This window comes from Sceloporus occidentalis, unplaced genomic scaffold (assembly GCF_023333645.1).
Source record: "Sceloporus occidentalis isolate IW3139 unplaced genomic scaffold, rSceOcc1.0.p SCAF_4, whole genome shotgun sequence".
Taxonomy (NCBI): Eukaryota; Metazoa; Chordata; class Lepidosauria; order Squamata; family Phrynosomatidae; genus Sceloporus; species Sceloporus occidentalis.
Window position 1 is genome coordinate 28,891,001 of NW_028316984.1, and position 12,854 is coordinate 28,903,854.

General features: G+C 41.4%; 1 protein-coding gene across 6 annotated transcripts in view; it reads right to left on the reverse strand.

The window, feature by feature from the left end:
- MFSD6 (major facilitator superfamily domain containing 6) overlaps window positions 1-10,976 on the reverse strand; it is a 57,481-nt gene extending 46,505 nt beyond the window's left edge. For all 6 annotated transcript variants that reach the window (XR_016280846.1, XM_089519586.1, XM_089519585.1 and 3 more), the window contains exon 1: window positions 10,734-10,976. The gene's annotated coding sequence lies outside the window, so the exon portion shown is untranslated. The remainder of the gene's footprint in view (window positions 1-10,733) is intronic.
- Window positions 10,977-12,854: the final 1,878 nt, after the last annotated feature.

A 12,854-nucleotide genomic window follows, 5' to 3' on the forward strand; every position in this document is an offset into this window, starting at 1 on the left:
CCTTGTTTTCCTTTTTGAAAGACCTAGTAAAGGTCCACACAGAAAAAGAAAATGGGAAGTATGATAAACATAGTGAAGGATAGATCTGGAATGATGTGTAGATTGATGGGGAAAAAAATTAGGTAGAAGAAAATTGGGGACAAACAATAAAGGAGGAAGATAAAGAACTACTGGAACAACCCATTGAAAAGGCAGAGCTAATGGAGGTAATTAGAAAATTAAAAAATGAGAAAACTCCAGGAATGAACGGTTTGGGACCTGAATATTATAAAGTGTTTGAAAAGATATTAATTCCAAACTTGTTAGAATTATATAATGGAATAATAAATGGAGAGAAAATTCTGGCATCATGGTATCAATCATTAGTAATATTAATACCCAAAACAGATAAAGATTTAACTGATCCAGGGTCATATAGACCTATATCATTAATAAATCAGGATGCAAAGATACTAATGGCAATAATAGCAAATAGTATGAATAAATGTATTTACAAATATATAGGAAAAGATCAATGTGGATTTGTGAAAGGAAGACAAATGTCTAATTTAGTAGGAAGAGTTTTGAGTAAAATACATGTAATGGGGGGGATTAAAAGCAGGAATTTTGGCATTAGATATATTTAAAGCTTTTGACTGTGTGGAATGGCCAACATTAAAAATAATTATGAAAAAGTTTGGAATGGGAGAAAAAATAAGGGGATTAAAAGATCATTGTAATAATTCAATAAAAGTAATAGTTAATGATGGAATTACAAAGGAAATAAAAGTAACGAGAGGTACAAGACAAGGATGCCCACTTTCAGCAATATTATTTGCAATGGTTATAGAAATGTTAGCAAATGTTATAAGGAAAGATAGTTGTTTGGAAGGAATAGGATTGGGGAAAAACCATAAAATCAGTTTATTTGCCGATGACACATTATTAACTATTAAAGATTTAAAGGATAAAATAGGAAGAATTAAGGAACATTTGAATCTATTGGAGAGATAACAGGACTTCAAATTAATTGGAATAAAACAGAAATGATGTTATTTAATTATACAAAAAAAGAAGAATTGGAGTTTATGAAACAAAAAGAATTAGGGATAAGAATAAAAAGTAATATAAAATATTTAGGATTTAATATAACAAAAGACTTAAAAGAAACGGAAGGGAAAAATTTAATAGTATTACAAAAAGAAGTTGAAAAAAATAGTAGTATATAAGAAAATTCAATTATCATGGTTTGGAAGAATAGTGTTAGTCAAAATGAAAATTTTACCAAAATTATTTTTTTTATTCAGAATGATACCACTAAAAATATCAGAGGTAGAATTAAGTAAATGGCAGCAATTAATAAATGAATATTGTAATGGAGGAAAAAGAAGTTGATTAAATAAATAATTTTGGTACAAATTTCAGAAAACGGGAGGGTTAGGCCTCCCCAATATAAAGGGACATTATGATGCCAACCACTTTAGCCACTGTACAAACAAGAGAGCTGCCTTTAGTTCACCAAGGAATGCATTTGGGTTTAAGATTATTCTTTCCTAGTTCTAACCTGAGGATGCCAGGGATTAAGACTATTTGCATGCTAAGCATGTGCTCTACCACAGAGCTACAGCCTGTACCGCAAGGAATTTCAGCAGACAGCATAGAGCTGCCCATGTGCTTATACCAGTCTTTTCCACACAGCAAAACAAGGTGTGTGAAGCAGGTCTACACAAGACCTCCTCAAGTCTTATGTCATGTGAGGATGGTTTCTTTTGTGATTGCCAGAGTCTTCCAAATAATATCTGACAATGCTCTGTATTCATGGGAAAGACACTAGGGCTCTCCCTTGGGCCACACCCAAGTGAATTTCATGTATGCCATAGCCTTATTTTATGTTATGCCATCCCAAACATGCCCTCCAAGTTTGGTGACGATCTGCCTAGCCGTTTTCACATGATACTCCTACAAATACATAATTTTATTTACATAGATGTCTTACTTTGCCTAAGGTGGTGGTTAGGATGGCAAATGGCAACAACTTTCATCACAGGCTGTGTATTGCACATTGGTGTGAAATTAAACTGAGATGCTTCTGGCAACTCTTGAGTGGAACTGGGCAATTTTCTTAACTATCAACTTTCATTTTAAGAAGTGCCTTAAGCAAAATCAAGATAAGAAGAACTCCCTCTTCAAAGCCAAAACATACCTATCTAGACATTATAACTCATATGTTGCCTCTAGCAGGAATTGTCTGAATGATTAGATACGCCCAAAATGTCAAGGACAACAGCTGTGAGGGAAGAAAAACAAATGTGCTATCAGTCCCCAAACAATATCATAAGATTCAAATCCCACTGAAAAAGTCTCATGTTATAAGGAGGCTGTGAAAGAGATAAATGCAAAATAAAAACATTTGAAGAGCACAGCTCAGGCACTGAGCAGATAAGATTAAGAAAATATACAGCTTCTAAGAGGTAGGAGAAGTACACAGGTACAGTATAATAGCTATATGGGCCCCATTGAATTAGCATTCTGGTTCAAACTTGGCTAAACAGCCTCTGCCAGCTCAGAAACATGTGATGAAGTTATTGGCTTTTCTCTGTTGTTGCCCAGCAGCCCTCTGGTAGTCAAAGGTATACTAGAAGGTGCTATTTAGCTGCCATTGAGCTCCCCTCCCTTTTTACTTCCTTCCTCTCTTCCAATATGGAACTCATAGTGATTTAAGTAAGGTTCCTGACTCATTTCCCACCTCTTCTGAAAACTGCCTAGACTGAAGCATATTTGCTGAATCTGCAACATCCGCGTTCCTTCAGCACAAGCCTTGCAACCATGACTAATACACCTCAAGAAAGGACCACCATATTTTTATCTAATCCTTGTGCTGGCCAAATGACCGTAATAAAGTTGTTGTTGTTATTATTATTATTATTATTATTATTATTATTATTATTATTATCATCATCTAATCCTTGTCATTTAACCTAGCAGCCTTCATCACCCCTTGCGGCAATGAATTATTTAAATTAATTACTTAACTTAAAAACAATATATTTATTCTTATTTTAGCTGTTCTTTTTTGTTCCTTTCCCCATAAAACTATCCTGTTACAAAAAGAACAGGAAAAGAAAAACCTGGTAAACAGGCACTAGAACTTCTCAAAACACTGTAGATGGAAGATAATGCAACCAAATATTCTGAGGCAAGTTGAGAATCTGGGAAGAAAAGATCTGTTGTTGAAATGTAGGGTGCCACTACTACAAAATTGAATTCTCCATTTAATTTTTCCAAAGTGAGTTTCTAAAGTACAGCATTCAGCTCAAAGAACTGGAGGAGAAAGAAGGAGATGAGAAGTCTGGCCAAGCCAGAATAAAATGCAGCTCCACATTACTATGGGGAGACATGGACTACAGAAGCACAGAAAGCATCTTGGCCTTGGAGTTAAATGGAGTAAGGGTACAGAATGTCTGGCCCTTCAGATCATAGAATCGTAGAGTTGGAAGAGACCACAAGGACCATCCAGTCCAACCCCCTGCCATGCAGGAACTCACAATCAAAGCATCCCCCAACACGTGGCCAGCCAGCCTCTGTATAAAGATCTCCAAAGAAGGAGACTCCATGTTGGTGGACTCCATTTCCCACCAGCACCAGTCAGTAATCAGACGATGGAAGATGTAGCCCATGCAACCTGGAAGACCACTGGTTCTGCACCCTACCTTGGGTATAACTGTGGGTGGAAGCAAAGTGGTCTTGACGACCCATCCCTTTAGAAAGCATTTGGATTAACTAGTGAAAATACCTACCTTAATCTGTGTTGAAAACCTCATTATTCCCTTCTCACCCAAGTGCTTGCTTGTTCTCTTCCCTGTCTCATTACAGCCCTTCCATGCTGGTCCTTCTCTTTTTCCACCTTAGTAATCATTTGACCATTACCAGCATTATCAGCATTTGTGTTCTCTTCACCTCATTGTTGTTTCTCTGCTCTCTCCCTATGTTTATTCCCCCCCCCCCTTCTTGCTGGTCTTTCCCTCTACCCTGATGATCATTCAGCCTTTCTGTCTCTTAACTCTCTTCCTTTCCTCACCAAGCATTTTTATTTTCCCTCTTCCCCTCTCCTGCTACATTGCCATATTCTACTTCCCCAAATCCATCCAGCCACATTTGCATATAATACAAAATATAAGAGTTGACTGGCACATATAGATGCACCACTGATTACTCATTCAGAAGCACTCCTTTCAAAGTTTGCTTTACGGATAGAATGGTTTGGTTTTCTTTGATCTTTTGCATAGAACACAAGCATGGGACACAATTTGCAGCCAAAAGTATTTTGTGCAGCCTCATGATCCCTTTTCTTTACCGCCTTTTCTCCTCACAGAGCTCCTGTGGCCTTTGAACAATTTACAATAATAATCACATAGTAAGATTAAACAATCCGTTAATAATTCACACTAAGGTCTAATTTTTAAAAATATACACAGAGAAAGGAATCCAAATATACCCTTAATAGCTGGTCAGCGACAAAACTGAAGTAATTTAAGAAAAATGCTTCATATGTTCAATAACACCTTTAAAATGCTGTTGTTATTATTACTGATATTATATAATAACAGCAATGACCAAAATAAATAATACCTCTCCAAAGTACCTTTCCTCTAAAAAAGAAATTGGCTTCTGGTTTAAAAGTGGGTCTAGGTACAAGTGATTTCAGAACATGTCCAAAGACCTCCAGATGATGTTGGACTGCATCTCCCAGCTTTCCTCACCATTGGCTATGCTGGCTAGGGTTGCCAGTAGCATCAGGAGGACTGGACAATCCCCACCACTTCAGTAAGTAATGAGCCAAGTAGACTCATGGACTGCCTTGGTTTAAAGCTGCTTCTAAAACTGCATCTGCACTGTAGAAATAATCCAGTTTGACACCACTTTAACTGTCATGGCCCAATGCTGTGGAATCCTGGGAATTTTGTTGTGGCACCAGAGCTCTCTGACAGAGAAGGCTAAATGCCTCAAAAAACTACAAGTCCCAGAATTCCATAGCACTGAGCCAAGGCAATTAAAATGGTGTCAAATTGGATTATTTCTGCAGTGCAGATGCAGCCTTGGATTCCTAAGGATTTGCAGTTGCTTGCAGCAGGCTGGAGGACTATGAATGTCTTAAGGCTAGTGCTAATCATCTGGATGTGCTTGCTCCCTACCCCACCATAAAGTGTACATATGTGATGTGAAGAGATATCACAAAAGGAATTGGCCTCTCTTTCTGCTCATAAAAGGGCTAATCCAGTAGCACTCATTCAATGAATAGAATGCATGACATAATGTGAACTAACATGGTCAGCTCTGTCACTCTTTCCAGCAAGAGCTTTTCTCTACTAACACTGAAAATGATTGTGAAAGCTTTTTAGTCATTATAATAGATCCATCATTTCAGCCTCATATCCTGGCTTCTAATACAGCCCCAACACAGATGATAATTTATTGGTTTCTGATGGGCGTGCGTAGGAACAGCCATTTAGGCTGCTAAAAATAAAAACTCATTATAGGGCTGACCTATTTCAATGCTATGACTATTAAGTGCTACCAGGGTTCTCACTAGAAGGCAAACAAAGTGAGGGCTCTTGCCTCCCAGTAAGAATTCTGCCTTCCATGAAAGTTTCCTAGAAAATTGTTCATACTTATAACTTATTTTTGGTGTGTTTCTATTCCGCTGATAACTTTGCCTGCCATCTCTTTGGATGCCTAAACTGTATTTCTAAATGCCCAACAGGCATTTTAAGTTATTGCAATATTAGAAAATTGGGAACAGAAGGAAAATTTCATTTTGGATGGCAGAAATCTTCTCTGTGGGGAGCAGCAGCCTCATTCTCACTGCCTTACCTGCCACAGTTTGTTGTTGTTGTGTGCCTTCAAGTCATTTTTACTTATGGCAACCCTAAGGTGAACCTATCATGGGGTTTTCTTGACAAGACTTTTTCAAAGGGAATCTGACTTTCCCTCTTTCTGAGGCTGAGAGAGTGTGACTTGCCCAATGTCACCCAGTGAGTTTCCATGGCCAAGCAGGGATTTGAATCCTAAGGATTATTCAGAAGTCTTTTTTTAAGCACAGCTATGCGAATGATCTCACTCACGCACTCCAGTTTTGTTGTTCACGTTATTTTTTTTTACCAGAACCACATCTATGCACATCTCTGTGTGTTCTGTTGCTCACAGGTGTCAGCACTCGAATAAAGATGGAGGCCATGATGCAGATGTATTTGAAACATGTTCAAGGCATGAAGAGTTTTATCCCAGGTCTATTTGCATCGGTTAGTCACACAGCTGACAATGCAAAACATTTAGGAAAACTCAAAAGAAAACCTGAGATCGATTACCGTGTCTTGGGTTAAGTGACTTTTTTGCAGCGCCCTCCCAAAAAACCTACTTGGGTGCATTCGAAATGCATATGAACAACAAAGATTCAACCAACATTCTAGCAGGATTATATTCACTGTCTGAATAACCCCCTGGTCTGAAAGAACTAGAAAAGATTCTAAAATGTGGAGATAGACATCTAAAAACAGAAGTCAGAATCGTACAAGCCATTGTTTTCTCTATCATGTATGGATGTGAGAGATGGATAGTTAAGAAAATAGATAGGAGGAAAATCAATTCATTCAAGATGTGGTAATGAAGAAGAGTGTTGAGGATTCCTTGGATAGCCAAAAAGACAAACAAATGAGCCCTAGAACAGATCAAACCACACATCTCCCTGGAAGCCAAGATGACAAAACTGAGGCTGTTGTACTTTGGCCACATCATGAGAAGGCATGACTCACTGGAAAAAAACAATAATGCTAGGAAAGGTGGAGAGAAGCAGAAAGAGAGGAAGGCCACATGATAGAATATCAGTGCTTCCCAAACTTTGGTCACCCAGATGTTTTGGACATCAGCTCCCACAATTCCTGACAGATGGCTGAGCTGGCTGAGGCTTCTAGGAAGTCCAAAACATCTGGAGGACCAAAAGTTGCAAACCACTGTGCTAGACGGATGGATACCAGGGAAGTCATGGGTATGAATTTACAGGAACAAAGCAGAGAGTGGAGGACAGGGAATCTTTGAGATGTCTCATCCACAGGGTCGCCATGGGTTGAAATCAACTCGAGAGCAGTTAACAGCAACAACAGCTCCAGAATCATAATCCGACACTCAAACCATTACACCACACTGACTCTGTACTCCTGAATTTTATGCTCATCATTACACTACAATAAAACTAAAGTGTACATGCATGGGAATGAGCACAGAGGCAGAGATCTGTACATTTTCATGTTCCCTAAAGACCATTTCAATTGCTTGTCCTGGGAATAAATTGTGGTGGTGTTTGCAGTGACCACAGTAAGAAACGGTGTTTCCTTTGACTGAGGGTGAGAGCATGTAAAGGAGTGAGCGTGCCTGTGATTGGCTGCATCGCCTCTTGCGGTGGTGCCAATAACTGTGGCCTCTGCCAATGCAATGCTTCTCTTTCCCACTGACAGTGACATTTGCGGAAGTCACCACTCAGGTGATGCCTGATGCCGGCAGCAGCTTGCCACTTTACAAAAACACACAAGAAACAGCAACCATGCTGTCCCCTTAGGCACCAACTCACGCTATACTTCCTAGCTAGCTTCATTACATGTTCCTTTTCTAAAGAGAATATATATATATATATATATAGAGAGAGAGAGAGAGAGAGAGAGAGAGAGAGAGAGAGAGAGAGAGCATTTTTAACAAAGCTGAAACTGAAGGGGGAAATTATAAAGTGAATGAAAGCTAGGTTTTGATACCCATTAGCCAACTGCATTGGAGTGCATCCCACTGAATGTAGGGGACTTACTACTTGGCCCTTCTTATACACTGGTTTTTTATACATGAATTCAAGCATCCACAGTTTGAAAATGTTCCAAAAAAAGTACATATTTCAAAAATCAAACCTTGATTTTCCATTTTTTATAAGGGACACCATATTGCTATGTCATTATATTTAATGGGACTTGAGCATACATGGATTTTGTTATCCACGGGGGATCTTGGAATCAAACCCCAGCATATAACAAGGGTCCACTGTATTTTAATTGTCTGTAATGCATTTTAATATTTTAATTTTTTAAATATATGATTGTTTAACTGTATATTTTACACTTTCATTTAACTTTTGTAGTGTTTTTAATCTGTCTTGTTTTAAAATGTTGTTAGTCACTTTAAGTCCCATTATGGGGAGAAAGGCAGGATATAAATGAATTAAATAAATAAAGTGTGTACCTATGTGCGTGTGTATCCAATTTGGAGACAATTGCGTTATTAGAAACTCAACCATCGTGCTTCTAGAAAACAACACTCAAGGGCTGCCTACCCAACTTACCCAGGAGTAAGTACCATTAAACTCAATTACGGTTACTTCCAAGTAAGCAGGGCTAAAACTGGGGAGTTTATTTACCCCAAGTTTTTCAAAAAAGCCAGGCTGCTCTGCTCATAACCAGAAAGCTTTAAAATGTGTGTGTGTGTTTAAAAAAATATGAGAGCCAGTGGTTGAATGATAGACTAGGACTCTGGCGACCAAGGTTCGATTCCCTGCTAGAGCATAAAAACCCACTGGGTGACCTTGGGCAAGTCTTATTCTCTCAGCCTCAGAGGATGGCAATGGCAACCTGATATAAACAAATCTGGCCAAGAAAACCCCATAGGTTTGCCTTAGGGTCACCATAAATTGGGAATGACCTGAAAGAATACAACAACAATGAACAACAACAATGAAACTAGCTAGGTAGTAGCATTAGTTTCTCTCCTGTTGGTGCCTAAGGGGACAGCAGGGTTGCTAATAAATCCTGTTTCTTATGTGTTTTTGTGATGTGTCCAACTTCTGCCAGCAATGGTGAAGAAACTTGCCAAGAAAACCCTATGATAGGGTCAAAATGACTTGGAAGCACACAACAACAACAAGCGTTTAAAAACAGTGGCTTTCCCTCCTCGCTGGAGACCTACTGAACACACTCTAACCCACATCCATGGTTGTGACTTGAGTTTATCACACCAAGGCTAATTTCGGTATTAGAGAGATTAAACCGCATTTAAAGCCTCCCCCAAATAAAGCGAAAATGGCGAGTAACTGTGTGAATGATTATCACACGCAATTGGGCCAATAAAGTGATATCAGAAATGCATTGTCACCAAAATCCCAAAAGGAAAAAGACGCATGTTAGTGCTTCTGTGTGACTACTTTAAGGGTGGGTTTTGTGCGTCATTGTGAGAAATTGTTTCATGTAATTACACAATTTTCTTGATATATTCATGGGATAAACTCCCGATCTCCTTCGTGTGGTGAACTCTTGAGGAACTTTTTGTCACCTTACACAACCCTGGGCCTCTCCCTCCTGTATAGAGCTTGACAACAGACATCCACATTCCCCTCAGACCTGACCGGGCAAATCTGCTGCTATTTCCACAGAATTGCTTGCCACCCACCCAGAAAGTGGCCAGAGGTAGTCCTCCTTTTTCAGGACCTGTCCTCCATTTCAAATTTCTGTCCAGGTGGGATTCCAAAACACCCTCCACTTGGAGCCTGACTCAGAAGCATGGGTTTGCATATATGTCAAGCGTGGTTAGCTTTTATTGGGTCAAGGCCTTCCTTTTCCTGGAAGGTCCTCCATTTTGAGGTGATTTCTCCTTCTCCTTTGGGGTCAGGACTCAGGGGGCATCTGGTCAACCAGAAGAAAGTCAGCACCCACCCCAATGGCAGCATCCCAAACAGCAAGAGCAATAAGATATTACTGACAAAACTATGTACTTACAAAATTGTATTACAAACTGAGACATTTAAATAATTGTTTTGGAATCATATAGTAGTGTTACAATACAAGCAACTGCTGTTGCAAATCCTTATTGGTCTGTTATTTAGGACTGAGCAGTGAGGCCCTCTCCTTTGGGGCCCCTGGCTCTTGCTTGACTCTTTGGACCCAGGAGGGCAGGAGGAAGGAAGGAAGGAAGGAAGGAAAAGAAAGAAAGAAGGGCCCCAAGCACAAAAGAGGAGGAGGAAGAGGAGAAGTAGTGCTTCTAGCAGCCGGTGCCAGCCTCCCTCCTGGACTTTTGGATCCTTTTGTTCTCCTGTCCTGAGGGAGAAGGAGGGCCAGGCACCCCAAAATGGAGGACCTCCAGGAAACACGGAGGACATCGCCACAGACAAGCTCCAAACGTTCCTAACAGAAATATTAAACCCCTGCCTTTTGGTCATGCTCCTAATGGAGGGCCTTTGGGGATTCCTCCTGGATAGGAGGGCGATGGAGGACAGGTCCGGGAAAAGGAGGGCCACTTCTGGGTGTCCTCAGGGTGGGAGAAGAGGAGGAGCCGGGTTGTCTCCTTCTCTTCTTCTTCCCCTTTCTCCTTCTCCTCCTCTCCTCTTCTTTCTCCTCTTCCCTCTCCTCCTCTTCTTCGTCCTCCTTCTCCTCTTCCTCCCCTTCTTATCTCTCCCTCTTTTCTTCCTCTTTCTCCTCCTTTCCCTCTCTTCTTTCCTCTTCCTCACCTTCTTATCTCTCCTTCTTTTCTTCCTCCTCCTCCTCTTTCCCTTCTTTCCTCTCCTCCCCCTCCTCCTCCTCCCCCCTTTTCCTTCCTCTTTCTCCTCTCCCTCCCCTTCTTCCCTCTGCCCCTCTCCTCCTCCTCTTTCTCCTTGTCTTCCTCCTTTTCTTCCTCTCCCTCCCCCTCTCCCTCTTCCTCTTCCTCCTTCCTGTGAGTCTGAGAGGGGGACTCACCTTCAGCTCTGCCTGGAAGCGGGGCTCTGGGCCCAAGGAGGAAGAAGGCGGAGAGGCGCCTGGGGCTGCAGGGGCTGCTCTTGGCCCAGATGCTGCTGCTGCTGCTGCTGTTCCTCCGGCCCAGGCTGCTGGCCGTCTTCTTGCAGCATCTCCCGCCGCCTGCCTCCTCTTCTCCTTCGTCTCCTTCCTGCTCCCGGCCTGGCTTCCCCCTGGGACTCCTCCGGGCCAGGCAGGGAAAGGAAGGGAAGGGAAGGGAAGGGAAGGGAGGACCCAGCCGGCGTCTGCTGCTGTCAGGTGCAGCCCTGCCCCTCTCCGCCTCTCCCTTCCACGCCTCTCCTGCCTGCTGTCTCTCACACCCACCACCGCCTCCCGCCAGGAAGAAGGACAGCCCTCCTGGCAGATGGAGGCCTTCCCCCTTCTCTGGGTCTATGTTTATGGGACAGATACAGGGACTATAGAAATGTATATCCCAGAGCTGTCCTTCTGGACCATGGTTGGTGGGTCTGGGAGAAGGGGCTCAAGGGGAGAGGAGGGAGCCAGCAGGGAAGCAAGGCCTCATGTGAGCATGTGTAACTTTGCACACACACACACACACACACACACACACATCCCAGAGGTGCAAGCAGGATTCAGGAATGCACTGGGGACCGCATAGCAAATATATGGAAGCTAATGGAGTAATGGAGTGCACCAAGGAATTTCAAAAGAATGTATGTATATATATATATATATATATATATATATATATATATACACACACACAAACACTGCCTTTCCTGAAGCCCACCTGCACCTATATATATATATATATATATGTATATATATATCCCAGAGGTGCAGTTCAGGAAAGGCAGAGACACTTAGGACCACATAGCAAATATATGAAGGCTAATGGAGTGCATCAAGGAATTCCAAAATAATATATACATATGTGTGTGTGTGTGTGTGTGTGTGTATTTATATATATATATATATATACACACACACACACACACACAAACACTACCTTTCCTGAAGCCCACTTGCGCATATATATATATATATATATATAAAATCCAGAGGTGGGAGTGGGGTTCCACCAATCTAGCTGGGATGCCACTGCCCAGATGCATCCCAGGTCAAAGCCTCACTCAGCCACCACTTTTTCAAAGTCAGGGAGTTTCTGACTTCAAAAATTGGACAGCGGAGTGAGGCTTCAAGACGAGATGCATCTAGGCGGTGGCATCCAAGCTAGATAGGTGGTGATTTAGTTATGATGACATGCAGGGGCATCCCAGATCCAGAATTGAAGCCAGAAGAGGTAAACTGGCTTATTTGCCCAAGCGATAAGCATATCAGTCTCTCAGTCTCTCTCATCTCCTCTGTAGTTCTCCTCTTCTGTTTCACTGTGCAGCCCCCCCCCCGCCATTTCCATTCCCACTCCTCTCCTCTCATCCCTCACATGCCCACTGTTTCCCACTCTCCTTTTTTGACAAGGCCTTCCTTTCTTGTGCACCTCTGCACTACATGTGGCTGTGCCATGGGCTTCCTTCCTCTTTCTGCTTCTCCCTCTTGTTTCCTTCCTGCTCTTTGTTGTCTATCATGCTTTGCTCTGCTCACCATTGCTGATCAGGGAGTGAAAAACTGGTAAGGGCATCAGGAGAGAAGGCAAAGAGAAAGGGAGACAATGTAGCAAACAAAAACACCATCCCCATATTGGTTTGGTTTTTTTTACATGTGCCCTAAAATTACTGTATACTAAATGTCATTGAGGGGGGAGTATGTTATGTTCTCATTCTTTTAACAATATTAACAATAACATAATTAAGAGTCATAAAAAGATGTGAAGGAGTCCTATAGCATCTTTGAGATTAAATAAGAGAAATAAATGTCTAGCATAAGCTTTTGTGGGCTCCAGTTCACCCCATTAGCTGCATCTGCATCTTCACGGAGTACTGTGCTGAAGTGGACTGAAAGCTTATACTAACTAGACATTTATTTCTCTCAGTCTCAAAGGTGCTACAGGGTTCTTTATAGCTTTTTATGCTGATATAGACTAACACAACTATGCCTTTGAATAAGTAAAGTCAATGTGTTGGTTCCAGTCCCTGCCCCAGTACCAAATTTCTCATTATTACAAAC